Source organism: Armigeres subalbatus, chromosome 3 (genome assembly GCF_024139115.2).
Source record: "Armigeres subalbatus isolate Guangzhou_Male chromosome 3, GZ_Asu_2, whole genome shotgun sequence".
Lineage (NCBI taxonomy): Eukaryota > Metazoa > Arthropoda > Insecta > Diptera > Culicidae > Armigeres > Armigeres subalbatus.
This window is the reverse complement of record NC_085141.1, coordinates 147835428-147849229: the sequence shown is the minus strand read 5'-3', so window position 1 is coordinate 147849229 and position 13802 is coordinate 147835428. Positions and strand designations below refer to the sequence as shown.

At 43.2% G+C, this 13802-nt stretch overlaps 2 long non-coding RNA genes across 2 annotated transcripts in view; one reads left to right on the top strand and one right to left on the bottom strand.

The window, feature by feature from the left end:
* Nucleotides 1-108: 108 nt before the first annotated feature.
* LOC134219269 (uncharacterized) lies at nucleotides 109-13012 on the bottom strand. The gene is made up of 3 exons (XR_009981524.1): nucleotides 12687-13012; nucleotides 11561-12623; nucleotides 109-627 (listed from the first exon to the last, which is right to left on the bottom strand). It is a non-coding gene; the product is annotated as an uncharacterized LOC134219269 (long non-coding RNA).
* Nucleotides 13013-13302: 290 nt separating this feature from the next.
* The window catches only part of LOC134225627 (uncharacterized), a 1090-nt gene continuing 590 nt past the window's right edge, over nucleotides 13303-13802 (top strand). Inside the window, exons 1-2 of the long non-coding RNA XR_009983285.1 lie at nucleotides 13303-13450; nucleotides 13515-13802. The exon at nucleotides 13515-13802 is cut by the window's right edge and continues 136 nt beyond it. This is a non-coding gene — a long non-coding RNA (uncharacterized LOC134225627). The remainder of the gene's footprint in view (nucleotides 13451-13514) is intronic.

Sequence of the window (13802 nt, the reverse complement as noted above, 5' to 3'; positions counted from 1 at the left end):
GATATTTTCGTGTACGATACTGTCAAGATGCTGTCAGAATGACAAACAAAGAGGAAATAATATCCATGGTTTTCTTTTGATACTGTTCTATACAATAACCTCTACACAGCAAAAACAGTTGTTGAATATTACATTCGAAACAGATGCACATCGACTATTCCGTCAGAGCTGTGATATTACACTCCTTCGATGTACACGACAATTCGTGAGTAATAGCACCGGTGTAATTTTTTTCACGATGTAATCCTGATCGATGACGTATTGGACCACAACGTACAAACGTACAGCGTAATTTTGTTGTTCACAGGTTTTATCGAATTACTAATTTGCATATTTATCACTTGATAAGAAGGAAGTTGGTGAATTTTTCTCATAGTATTATCTGTTTTAGAATAAAACATTGTATTTGAAATAAATATATTTATTTTTTATAATAAAAACAATTGTATAAGCTGATGGTGACTGCTGCCGCCGTCGAACCGTGGAGTCAACGGCGCTGCCAAACAAGGACCTCGCCGAAACGAAACCATTTGACCATCGTGCCACCGGGTGAAGAATGCTTCCTAGGCACTGCTGCACTAAGGAATTGCCGGACATGTATATCTTTTAGAACGGAGATGAAGCGACCTTAAAAAAAGAAAAGAAGCTGAGTAATATCATACAAAAAAGTAACAGATTCTTCAGATGTTCCGAGCATAATCTTAGAATGATTCCGTTTAGAGTCCCAAAAATGATTCCGTTTGGAATCTTAAAATAATTCCATTCAGAATCCAAAAACATTACTTTTGCAATGTTAAAAGGATATAGATTCAAATCTCAAAAGGAACTCGTTCGAAACATCAAGATGGAATATAATATTCAACATTCTATTCAGAATCCTTGAGGGTATCGTTTCCATGACCCAAGAGTATTCGATAATCCACAAGAAGAATTCTTTCGGAAACGCAGGAAGATTGCTTTCCGTTAAGAATAGCAGCAATAGTTCGTTTAGAACATCAGAAGGGCACAGTTCAGAATAGCAGAAGGATTCCGATTGAAGTGCCAATAGGATGCGGTTCTGAATCTCAAAATGATTCGGAATCTTAATAGGATACTATTCGACATCTCAGAAACATTCTGTCAGGAATAGACCTGAGAGTGTCAATTGAAATTTCATCGGCGGTGGCGTGATAGATCATCTTCAACCAGCGGCGGCGGCGTGGGTCAGCGTGAACTATAATAGTGCTGTCCAATGAGCAGCTCGAAGTAGCTCGAAGTTGTTCCTGTCACGCTCATGCCCGTTTGTTGACAAAAAAGAACGAGCAGGACGGGAACAACTTCGAGCTACTTCGAGCTGCTCATTGGACAGCATTAATGTCATGCTATATATTTTCAATCCAGTTGAAAACCGGAATTGGGGAATAGCGAAGTTGGATTTTTCTCACAATCCGTACGTTAAACCTAACTTCGGAAGTGGTGCACTGTTTTCATATCTCGAAGCGCTATTCAGCGCACCACTTCCGAAGTTAGGTTTAATGTACGGATTGTGAGAAAAATCCAACTTCGCTAGCACCCAATTTCGGGTTTCAACTTGATTGAGTATATATTCTCCGGAATTTTCTGAGGCATTCCTACAGAAGTATTTCAGGAATGCCTCCAGAGGCTCTTCCAAGAATTACTCCGGAGACACCTCCAGGTATTTCTCCGGAAGTTTCTCCTTAAGTTGCTGGAATTATTCTTCCGGAAGATTCTCCAGGAATTTCTTCACGAATTCATCCGGAAGTTCCTTCAGGAATTTTTTCGGAAGTTTCTCCAGGATTTCCTCCGAAAGTTCATCCAGGAATTTCTCCTAGAAGTTCCCCAGGAAGTCCTCCAAGAAGTTCCTCCAGGAAATCCTCCCAGAAGTTTCTCCAGGAATTCCATCAGATTTTCATCCAGTAATTCCACCAGTAGTTCCTCCAGGAATTCCTCCGGAAGTTCCTCCTGGAATTCCTGCGGAAGTTCCCCCAGAAATTCCTCCGGAAGTTCCTCCAGGATTTCATCCCAGAAGTTCCTCCAATAATTCCGCCAGAATTTCCTCCAGGATTTCATCCCCAGGAATTCTTTCGGAAGTTCCTCCAGGAATTCTTTGCAAGTTCCTTCAGGAATTCCTTGAGAAGTCCCTTAAGGAATTCTTTCGGAAGTTTCTCCAGGATTTCCTCAGAAAGTTCTTCCAGGAATTTCTCCTAGAAGTTTACCAGGAAGTCCTCCAAAAAGTTCCTCCAGGAAATCCTCACAGAAGTTTCAACAGGAAGACACCTAGAAGTTTCTCCAGGAATTTCATCAGAATTTCATCCAGTAATTCCACCAGTAGTTCTTCCAGGTATTCCTCCGGAAGCTCCTCCAGGAACTCTTTCGAAAGTTCCTCCAGGAATTCCTCCGGAAGTTCCCCCAGGAATTCTTCCGGAAGTTCCTCCAAAATTTCATCCCAGAAGTTCCTCCAATAATTCCTCCAGCAGTTCCTCCAGGATTTCATCCGGAAGTTCCTTCAGGACTTCCTCCGAAAGTTCCTCGAGGATTTCCTCTGAAAGTTCCTCCAGAAATTTCCCCAGAAGTTCCTCGGGAAGTCCTCTGAAAAGTTCCTTCAGGACGTCCTCCCAGAAGTTTCTCCAGGAAGTCCTCCCAGAAGTTTCTCCAGGAAGTCCTCTAGAGGTTCCTTCCGAATTCCTCCAAGAATTCCTCTGGTAGTTCCTTCAGGATTTCCTCCGAAAGTTCCTCCAGGAATTCCTCCGAAAGTTCCTCCAGAAATTCCTCCGGAAGATCCTCCAGCAATTCCTCCGGAAGTTCCTGCAGGAATTCTACCGGAAGTTCCTTCAGGAATTCCACCGGAAGCTCCTCCAGGAATTCCTCCCGAAGTTTCTCCAGGAATTCCTCCGGAATTTCCTCCAGAAGTTCCTCTAGGAATTCCTCCGGAAGTTTATCCAGGAATTCCTCCGGATGTTCCTCCAGTTATTCTTCCAGGAATTTATTAACTTTTATTATTTAACTTTCATTAGACAAATTTGTCTACCAAGTCATCTGAGATCGGTAAAAAATCAATAGCAATTCATATTCTCCAGCCAGGCCAGAATTTACGATTTGAATCCAAGCCGGATAATCTAAATTCTCCAAATCACTGCGGAGTTTAGACGAATTGATCTACCAAGACAACTGGGTGGGCTACAAAATAAATAGCAACCCATGGTGTCCATATAGGCCCATGGAAGCCATGCGCATGATTACTGATTTTGTTATGTCCAAATTGATATTTGAAGTTCTCCAAATCATTGTGGAGTTTAAACTAATAGATCTTACAAGTCAACTAGACTCGGTTTACCAGTAGCAACAGTAGCAAACTATGCTGCCCCCATAGACCTTTAGAGGACATACGCTTAATTTACATGCTAAATATGGACAAAGCGAACCAGTTGATTTACAAAGTCATTTGGGCTCAGTACAAAATCAACGACAATGCATGGTGTTCATATAGGCCTTTAGCATCCATTCATTTCATTTGTAGACTATCTAAACAGATAACTCTGAATCAACAATTTGACGCCACAATACACGGTTCGAGGCCGCATCTCTCCATCCTCGAATATGCCCCACGCTCGCCAAGTCGTTTTGATCTGCCCATCTCGCTCGCTGCGCTCTCGTACCTGCCGGATCGGAAGCAAACATCATCTTTTCAGGATTGCTGTCCGGCATTCTTGCAACATGTCCTGCCCATCGTACCCTTTCGGCTTTATCTACCTTGTAGATACTGGGTTCGCCGTAGAGCTGGGCGAGCTCGTGGTGCATTCTTCGCCGCCACACACTGTCTTCTTGCACACCGCCAAAGCTGGTCCTAAGCACCCGTCTCGAATACTCCGAGTGCTTACAAGTCCTCCTCGAGCATTGTCCATGTTTCATGTCCGTAGAGGACAACCGGTCTTATTAGCGTCTTGTACATGACACATTTGGTGCGGTGGTGAATCTTTTTTGACCGCAATTTTTTCTGGAGCCCGTAGTACGCCCGACTTACACAGATGATGCGCCTTCGTATTTCACGACTAACATTGTTATCAGCCGTCAGCAAGGATCCGAGGTAGACATAATAGATCCATCTATCGTAACACTGCTTCCCAGGCGGCGCTCGGTTCCGCCCACAAGCATGTACTTTGTCTTTGACGCATTCAACACCAGTCCAACTTTTGTTGCTTCACGTTTCAGGCGGGTGTACAGTTCTGCCACCTTTGCAAATGTTCGGCCGACAATGTCCATGTCATCCGCGAAACAAATAAATTGACTGGATCTGTTGAAAATCGTACCCCGACTCTCCGCATGACACCTTCTAGCGCAATGTTGAACAAAAGGCACAAAAGTCCATCATCTTGTCTTAGTCCCCGGCGCGATTGGAACGAACTGGAGTGTTCGCCCGAAATCTTTACACAGTTTTGCACACCATCCACCGTTGCTTTGATCAGTCTGGTAAGCTTCCCAGGGAAGCTGTTCTCATCCATCATTTTCCATAGCTCTATGCGGTCAATACAGTCGTATGCCGCCTTGAAATCAACGAACAGATGGTGCTTTGCAACCTGGTATTCACGGCATTTTTGAAGGATTTGCCGTACATTAAAGATCTGGTCCGTTGTCGAGCGGCCGTCAACGAAGCCGGCTTGATAACTTCCCATGAACTCATTCACTAATGGTGACAGACGACGGAAGATGATCTGGGATATCACTTTGTAGGCGGCATTAAGGATGGTGATCGCTCGAAAGTTCTCACACTCCAGCTTGTCGCCTTTATTGTAGATGGGGCATATAACCCCTTCCTCCCACTCCTCCGATAGCTGTTCAGTTTCCCAGATTCTGACTATCAGTTCGTGCAGGAAAGTGGCCATCTTTTCAGGGCCCATTTTAATGAGCTCAGCTCCGATACCATCCTAACTAGCTACTTCATTGGTCTTTACTTGTTGGATGGCATCCTTAACTTCCCTCAAGGTGGGGGCTGGTTGGCTCCTCCGCTGCCTTGACATTCACTGCCTGTACTCTCAGTGCCATTCAAATTTTCATCGTAGTGCTGCTTCCACCTTTCGATCACCACACGTTCGTCCGTCAAGATGCTCCCATCCTTATCCCGGCACATTTCGGCTCACGGCACAAAGCCTTTGCGGGATGCGTTGAGCTTCTGATAGAACTTGCGTGTTTCTTGAGAACGGCACAGCTGTTTCATCTCCTCGCACTCCGCTTCTTCCAGGTGTCGTTTCTTCTCCTGAAAAAGGCGGGTCTGCTGTCTCCGCTTCCGTCTATAACGTTCCACGTTCTGCCGGGTACCTTGCTGCAGCGCGACCGCCTGCGCTTCGTCCTTCTCCTCCAGAATCTGTCTGCACTCTTCGTCGAACCAATCGTTCCGTCGACTTCGTCCCATATACCCGACGTTGTTCTCCGCTGCGTCGTTAATGGCTGCTTTAACTGTATTCCAGCAGTCCTCAAGAGGGGCCCCATCGAGCTCACCCTCTTCCGGCAACGCTGCCTCGAGATGCTGCGCGTATGCAGTGGCGACATCAGGTTGCTTCAGTCGCTCTAGGTCGTACCGCGGCGGTCGTCGGTACCGAACATTGTTGATGACGGACAGTTTTGGGCGCAGTTTAACCATCACCAGATAGTGGTCAGAGTCGATGTTAGCGCCACGATATGTCCTGACGTCGATAATGTCGGAGAAATGCCGTCCATCAATCAGAACGTGGTCGATTTGTGATTCTGTCTGCAGTGCTGATCTCCAGGTGTACCGATACGGGAGGCTGTGTTGGAAGTAGGTGCTGCGAATGGCCATATTCTTGGAGGAGGCGAAATCAATTAGTCGTAGGCCGTTTTCGTTCGTCAGCCGGTGAGCGCTGAACTTTCCAATAGTCGGTCTAAGTTCCTCCTTTTGGCCAACCTGAGCGTTCAAATCTCCTATGGTGATTTTTACGTAGTGGCTTGGGCAGCTGTCGTACTCACGTTCCAGTTGCGCGTAGAATGCGTCCTTATCATCATCAGTGCTTCCGGAGTGTGAGCTATCCAGCATTTTACGTGCGCTAATGGCCGCCACAATTTTACTCATGTTCTGGTGGGGTACAATCGATTTGACGTTTGGCTTGTGTCGTTTGACATCGCAGCGATCCTTATCGTTATAATTTAATCTTTTTGATGATGGAAACTTATCGTTTTTGTATCAAACAACACAAGCCAAGCTTCAAATTGTTTCCACCCCACCAAAAACTGAGCTTGAGTGTGGCGGCCATTAGCGCTCGTAAAATGCTGGATGGACGTTGATTATACTGAAGTTGATCCTCAACCTGCACATTCTCTCATTGATCGGCCGATCACGCGCCTTTGCATCACTATGAAAGCTGTTCCCAGCTCGTGTGTGTTGCCGCAGCTCTGGTAGATGGTATGATTACCTCTAAACGTTCGTGCCATTGATCCCTTCCAACAAACCTTCTGCAGCGCTACGATGCCGAATCCACGGTCCTTGAGGACATCGGCACTCGGACGATGATCAGCCGCCCCTTACATGGAGAACAGACGGTGTTGAGAGCCGATCCTGACATGGAGAACAGACGCTCAGTAAGATTTGCACCTTCGGAGAGGAGCAAACTCCCCCCCCCTTCCCTGTCAGCATACGACCATAGTTCCCACCGGGGTTGGTTACCCGATCTTCCCTAAGGTTGCTCGTATCCCGGCCAGCACCACGGGGAGGTAGGGATAGGAGTTGCTGGGTAATAGGCTAAGGACCGCGAGATGGGGTCTATTTTATTCCTTCAGGTACGCGAAGTACCAATGGTACGCTTTACCCAGCATTTGCCGTGCCTTTAGCAGGCATGCAATTTACAATTCAAATATGTGCAAAAACGATTATCTAAGTTCACAAAATCATTCTGTAGTTCAGACCAATTTGTCCAATTACCTAATTGGTTTCAATTCTGGAATGATTTGAAGAGCTTAGAATATCTAATTTAAAAATATATGAATCGTAAATCATGCGCATGGCTTCAAGGCGGCTATATGAACTTTATGGATTGATATTGGCTATTTTCCGAGCCCAGTTGCCTTGGTTGACCAGATGGTCTGAACTCCAAAATGATTTGGATAAATTAGAACATTTGATTCGGACAGACATAAATCGTAAACCATGCACATTCTCTCTGAGCGCCAACTGCCAGACACAATGGATTGCTACAGGCTTTGTACTGAACACGGTTGATTTGAACATGTCAAGAACCATGAATATATCTAGATCGTAAATCATGCACATGGCCTCTAAGGGCTTGTGTGAGTTCCTATTGCCTTTGTATCGATCCCAGTTGAAGTTGTAGATCAATTGGTCTGAACTCAATAATAATTTGGAAAACTAAGACTATACGATTTAGACATATCTAAATAGTTAATCATGCGCATGGTCTCTGAGAGCCTGTATGGACACCATGGGTTGCTATTTGCTTTGTGTTGAGCCCGGTTGACTTGGTAGAACAATTGGTCTAAGCTCCACATTGATTTGGAGAGCTTAGAACATCCGGTTTGGACAAATTAGATCATGAATGGCGCACACGGCCTCTAGGGTCTGCATGGGCCAGCTGACGTGGTAGATCAATAGGTTTGATGATTTGGAGAGCTTAGAACATCTGGTTTGAACATATTTAGATCGTAAATCATGCAAATGGGGCCTGTATGGATAGGATGGGTTGCTAATGACTTTTAATTGAGCGCAGTTGAAATGGTAGACCAATTCAATTGAACAAAAGAATGATTTGGAGAACTTTGGACATACGTAGATCGTCAATCATGCGCATGACCTCTTAGGGCCTGTATAGACACCATAGGTACCTATTGGCTTTGTACTGAGCCCAGTTGACTTGGTAAACTAATTACTCTGAGACTCCAGAATGATTTGAAAAACTTAGGACATCCGGGTTGGAAATATCTAGATCGTAAATTATGCTCATGACCTCTGAGGGCCTGTTTAAGCACCATAGGTTGCTATTGGTTTTGTATTGAGCCCAATTGTCTCGGTAGACTAATTGTTCTGAGCTCCAGAATTATTTGGAGAACTTAGTATATCTGGTTTGGACATATCTAAATCGTGAATCATGCACATGGGCTATAGAAGCATGTATGGACCCCATGGGTTGCTATTGACTTGTATTGAGTTGTATTGAGCCCAGTATACTTGGTTCAAACTCCAGAATGATTTGGAGAACTTAGAACATTTGGTTTGAATATATCTAGATCGTAAATCATGCACATAGCCTTCAAGGACCTGTATGGACACCATGGGTTGCTAATATATTTAAATTGACTCCAGTAGCCTTGGTAGACCAATTGGTCTGAGCTCCAGAATGATTTGAAGAACTTAGAACATCCGGTTTGGACATATCTAGATCTTAAATCATGCGCATGGCCTATAAGGGCCTGTATGGACACCATGGGTTGCTATTGGCTTTGTATTGAGCTCAGTTGACTTGGTGAACCAATTGGTCTGAGCTCCAGAATGATTTGGAGAACTTAGAACATCCGGGTTGAAGATATCTAGATCGTATATCATGCGCATGGCCTCTAAGGGCTTGTATGGGTTGTTATTGGCTTGATTTCGAGCCCAGTAATCTTGGTAGATCAAATCGTCTGAACTCCAGAATGATTTGAAGAACTTCTTTCAAATCTAAATCGTAAATTATTCGCATGACCTCTAAAGAGCAAGATTTCCGGGCGCGAGTATTAGCCGTTTGCCAGCGCAGTATCATTATTTGACACTTTACCGGTCGCTACTAAACGCGCTGCTATAACAGTAGCGCGACTGACAGGTGACCAAATTTGATAGCGCGGTAAGAGCGCTGCTATTTGATAAACTGACAACTGTCAAACGTCACTGCCACGGAATACAGCAACCAAATTGAGAGCCGAAAATAGTGACCGATACGGAAACGAGTGACGAAACTAAAATGACAGTGCTACGCGGATGATTAAAATGCCCGCGACCGATAATAATGCTGTAAGGGCCTGTAAGGACACTATCGGTTGCTATTGGCTTTGTATTGAGCTCAGTTTACCTGATAGATAAATTCAAGACAAAATTTTCAAAACGAATTATCTGCTTTTGTAAACAAAGATTCAAACGACGATTTGACGAATCTGATAGCTCTCTCACGCAAACCAACACCATCAATAGGTAGATGAAGGATTCCGCTATCTGTTGGTGGTGTTGGTTTGCGTGGCAGAGCTATCAGATTCGTCAAATCATCGTTTGAATCTTTGTTTTCAAAAGCAGATAAGTGGTTTCGAACATTTTGTCTTGAATTAGTCTGAACTCCAGAATGATTTGGTGAACTTGGAACATCCTGTTTAGATATATCAGTACCGTAAATGGTACACATGGCCTAATCGGTTGTTATTGGATTGATATCGATCCCAGTTGTCCAATTCGTCTGAACTCCAGAATTTTTTGGAGAATTTAGAACATCCGGTTTGGACATATTTCGGGTACTTATTCAAAAGGACGTATGTGATTTTGTAAACAAAGATTCATGCGTCTATTTGTCCAATTTGATGGCACTCCCACGTAAACCAACACCACTAACAGGTAGCCGAAGCCTCGCTCTACCTGTTAGTGGTGATGGTTTGCGTGGGAGTTCTATCAGATTGGAGAAATTGACTTATGAATCTTTGTTTACAAAATCACATACGTCTTATTGAATAAATTCCCAAGTTATATAAATCGTGAATCATTCGCATGGCATCTAAGCACCTGTATGGGTTGTTATTGGCTTGATATTGAGCCCAGTAATCTTGGTAGATCAATTCGTCTGAGCTCCAGAATAATTTGGAGATCTTAGAATATCCGGTTTGGACATAGATCATAAATTTTACGCATGGTATTCAAGAGCCTGTATAAGCACCATGGATAGCTGTTGGTTTTGTACCAAGCGTAATTGACCTGGTAGACCAGGGCTCTAAAATCCAGAATGGTTTGGAGAACCCGTAGAAATATTATTGTCAGATTCTCTGGATGTGATACACTGCGCGGCGTTTGTAATGTTCCCAAATGGGTACTTGCACAAAACTTCACGCGGCGAATGACTGTCGAAAGGTACGGCCGCGCCAAACGATACACCGCAATGCTATTCACCCATAAGAATCAAGTAAACGGGGTGCAGAAAGCGCGGCGGTACCTTTCCTGAAGAGTTCGCCGCGTGCAATTTTGACAAAATCCGACAATATCTGTATTCATGATTCGTCATCACTCAAATACTATTGGTTGCATTTCTGAGAAAAAAAAACACAGCAATAAAATCGTTCATTCGTGATATTCGTGTGCAATTTTCGTCCATATAAAAGTGGCCAACTGACGATCCTTCCTCCGACGATTACAAGATGTAGGTGTGGCCTATCAGCAATCAGTTTCGGAAAATTTATGAGCAGACGATTATTTTGGTATATAAACATGTTAATTTGGCTGAGAAATGCCTGAGATATTTCTAAGTCAAATCCGGGTCAATATGACCCGAACACCGTAAGTGTGAGTTTTTTTGGAGCACTTCAGGAATGTCGTACAAAGTAGGTCAGCGTTCCGGAACATAGTTTTCCACGAAATAAAAAAAGTCATAAAGTTCCAGACCTTCACATGGTTGCGTTAAAAATTTGTTACAATTTGAAAGTGCGATTCGGGTCATATTGACCCGAACACGTTAGAAAGGTTGACGAATTTATGCGGAAGTTCCTCCGGGAATTGTTTCGGATGTTCCTCCGGAAGTTCCTCCAAGAATTCCTCAGGAAGTTCCTCCAGGAATTATTCCTGAAGTTCCTCCAGGATACCCTTTCCGAAAGGATTCGGAATCCCGAAAGAGAGATGGTAAACTTTCAGCAAAAGATTGGATATGTATTCTCAGTCCATTGCTTGTATCTTGGAAACATGTAGCATTATCCGACCAGAACTCCCTTGGTTGTCCTCGACAAGCTACGAAATGTTGTATTGCTATAATGCATTAATCGGTGCTCAAAGAATACATCACATCAGGGTGTATCGCTCTGTCAGGCAGTTGAAGAGCGCAATCCATCACTTAGCATAACTTCTGCTCACCTTCGCCAAATCTGGACCGAAGTAATCCATGCCCGTGAAAGTAAATGATTGAATGAATGCAGTAAGTCGCATTTCGGGAAGTGGAACCATAACTGGTGGTATTGCTTTTGCTATACGACAGAAAATGCATGCCCGTTCTTCCTTATCCAGCAACTGATGAAGTTCAGCTATTTCAAAACCCGTGAAGATTCCCTTCAGAATCCCGAAGAATTCGTTTGGGAATCGCAAAAGGATTCCTCACTCAATCTCGAAATCTTAAAAGGATTCCTTAGTCTTTTGGAATCCCAACACACGAAAGTATAAAAATCAAGGTGAATCCACTAACTGGTTATCGTGCCAAAAACACAAATTAAAGAGTCAGTTCAACGAAATGAGTCAATTCAATTCTATAGACCTATTCAGATTACTATAGCTAAATAATTACCTCGATAATAAGTTTATCTATGATATAAAATATTTCTTACATACCTAGTGCCTTTCAGTTCGACTAGCAAAGAGGTCAAAGTATTTCCGCCAGTTCAGTGCCTCTCTGCCATGCCAATAGTGGGAAAATCTTGTCCTTCTTGCATCACTCTAAAAGAACCTAATTGTGTATGATCTCCGATGAGAAGCAATTCGAACATCGCATGCCTAGCACCCAGCGGCTGAACATCGAAACATCCGAAAGATCTTGAAATAATTGAAAACATATTATAAATAAATACATTAAAAACTTCAATGCGATATATCGAGCGAAACACAAAAATATAAAGTGTAAAGTTAACACACAAAAAAACGGAGAAGTCAACCGGACAAAAATTATTGCTCCTAATATTCTTCATTTTAAAACCGAATTCATCGGATGCTTATTCACAAATTCAGCGGGCTAATGACATTCTTGTACGGAGATTTGAGGCCAACTATATTAATCATATCGCAGAGGTAAATTGAGAATTAAACAACGTTTACTTATTTGTAAAGAAATCAAACCTATTATTCCACAAAAAGGACGTATTCACGTGGTAAGGCTGGCAGAGCGAAGTCGGTTATACCAGGCATGGGCTGCTAGTTGTGCGATCTATCTTTAAACTCTGTCCCCTGGAGTTGATGCTTTAGGATGCCGTTGCTTAGGTAGTTTCGACAATCGAACGAAATTCTGGTCGAGATTCAGCTGCCAGGCCAGAACCGAGTTGTCGGCTATTCGGGCCAAACTGAACAGGAACTCGTAGATGAACTGCATCATCTTCACCTGGGTGACACCGGACGGAATATAGGCCACACACAATCAACGAGCCTGTCGCGGGATAGTCAACCCAATGACGGGTATGGTCGCCTGAGATGTATCCGCTACGACGTTTTCCGGAGTCTGACTGGCCGTCTGCATAGCCATGTAATATGTTTTCTCGTAATGTTTTTTTGAATCCCGGAGGCGGTACAACCGTATACATGGAAGTCTTCCTGCGACGAGTGCATGCTTTACAGCGATTCCGGCTTCTACTGCACCACCGTCGGTGGAATCGGAATCTAACGCATCGTCGAGTACAATCTTCATCTACAAGAAACGAGGAAGTTAGCATTGCCAAATACAAAATACATAATGAAAATACCTACTTACCCATGTTTAGAAAATGTCGCAAAAGTGTTTTTTTGATGATTCCAATTAAAGACGCTATAAATCGTGTCTTTAATTCAATAATAATACACTTTGTGCTCTGTTCACAGGCTCACACAAAATACCTTTTCAAATCCTCGTCGATGACAAAACGATGCGCAGACGAAAAAATAGAAGTGTTGCTAGATCGAAAGTTATATCATCATCAAATACAATATTACATTTAATTTGTGTAATATGACACAAATTAATTAGAATCAACTATGTGCATCTGATTCTGTGTAATATTCTCCATTTCAACATTCGAATATTACAAAGACGCAACGTAATGGAACAGGGTGAATTTTTGTCTGTTGAATATTCAGCTGATGTAATATTCCATCGAAAAGGATGTTAACATTGACGAATACATAGACCGAAATGTCCGGTACAAAGCCATCAGAAAATCGGGCACCATGTCTTCTTCTTCATTTTGAAGAAAATACCCCTCGTGGGTGACGAATTACATTACATAAATAAATATTTTACGAGCACTGACTTACCCCTCTCAACGTTTTGACATTTTGTCTGTTTGTTTTTCTCCCTCACTTTGCGTCGTCGTTTCGGTGTTTGCATTTTTGCTTATGTTTACGATATCCAAACACATCTTCATAAAATCGAAGACCACTTTATCAAGGATAATGTGGTCTTCGCGTATACGGTTGTGGCCATGGCGTCAAATTTGGTGTTAATATTCAGGAAGCAATAGTTTAATTTGCAGATGAAAGGTAAATGGAAATGGTTTGCAAATGAAAATTTCGATAATCATTTATCTCATTTACCTCCCCACAGACTCGAATAGAAACGTCTCCGCAAACCAACCTGTAAACCACCGTTCAAACGCCGTCGATTGTATCTCATCATTTTCTCGCGATCCAACGTATGTGTTCATCGCCAGCTTCAATCTATAGAATTCCGGTTAAGAACCGATGGTTTAAACACCAGTCGGATATTTAGGATCGCTACCGGTAAATTATGGGATAATTTCTGGAAGTCTGCCTACATATGAAACACCTACGCATAATCCCCCGCCATCAAACGCCTATACACGACCTGGGAAGACCGCTAGCAGTTGAGCAT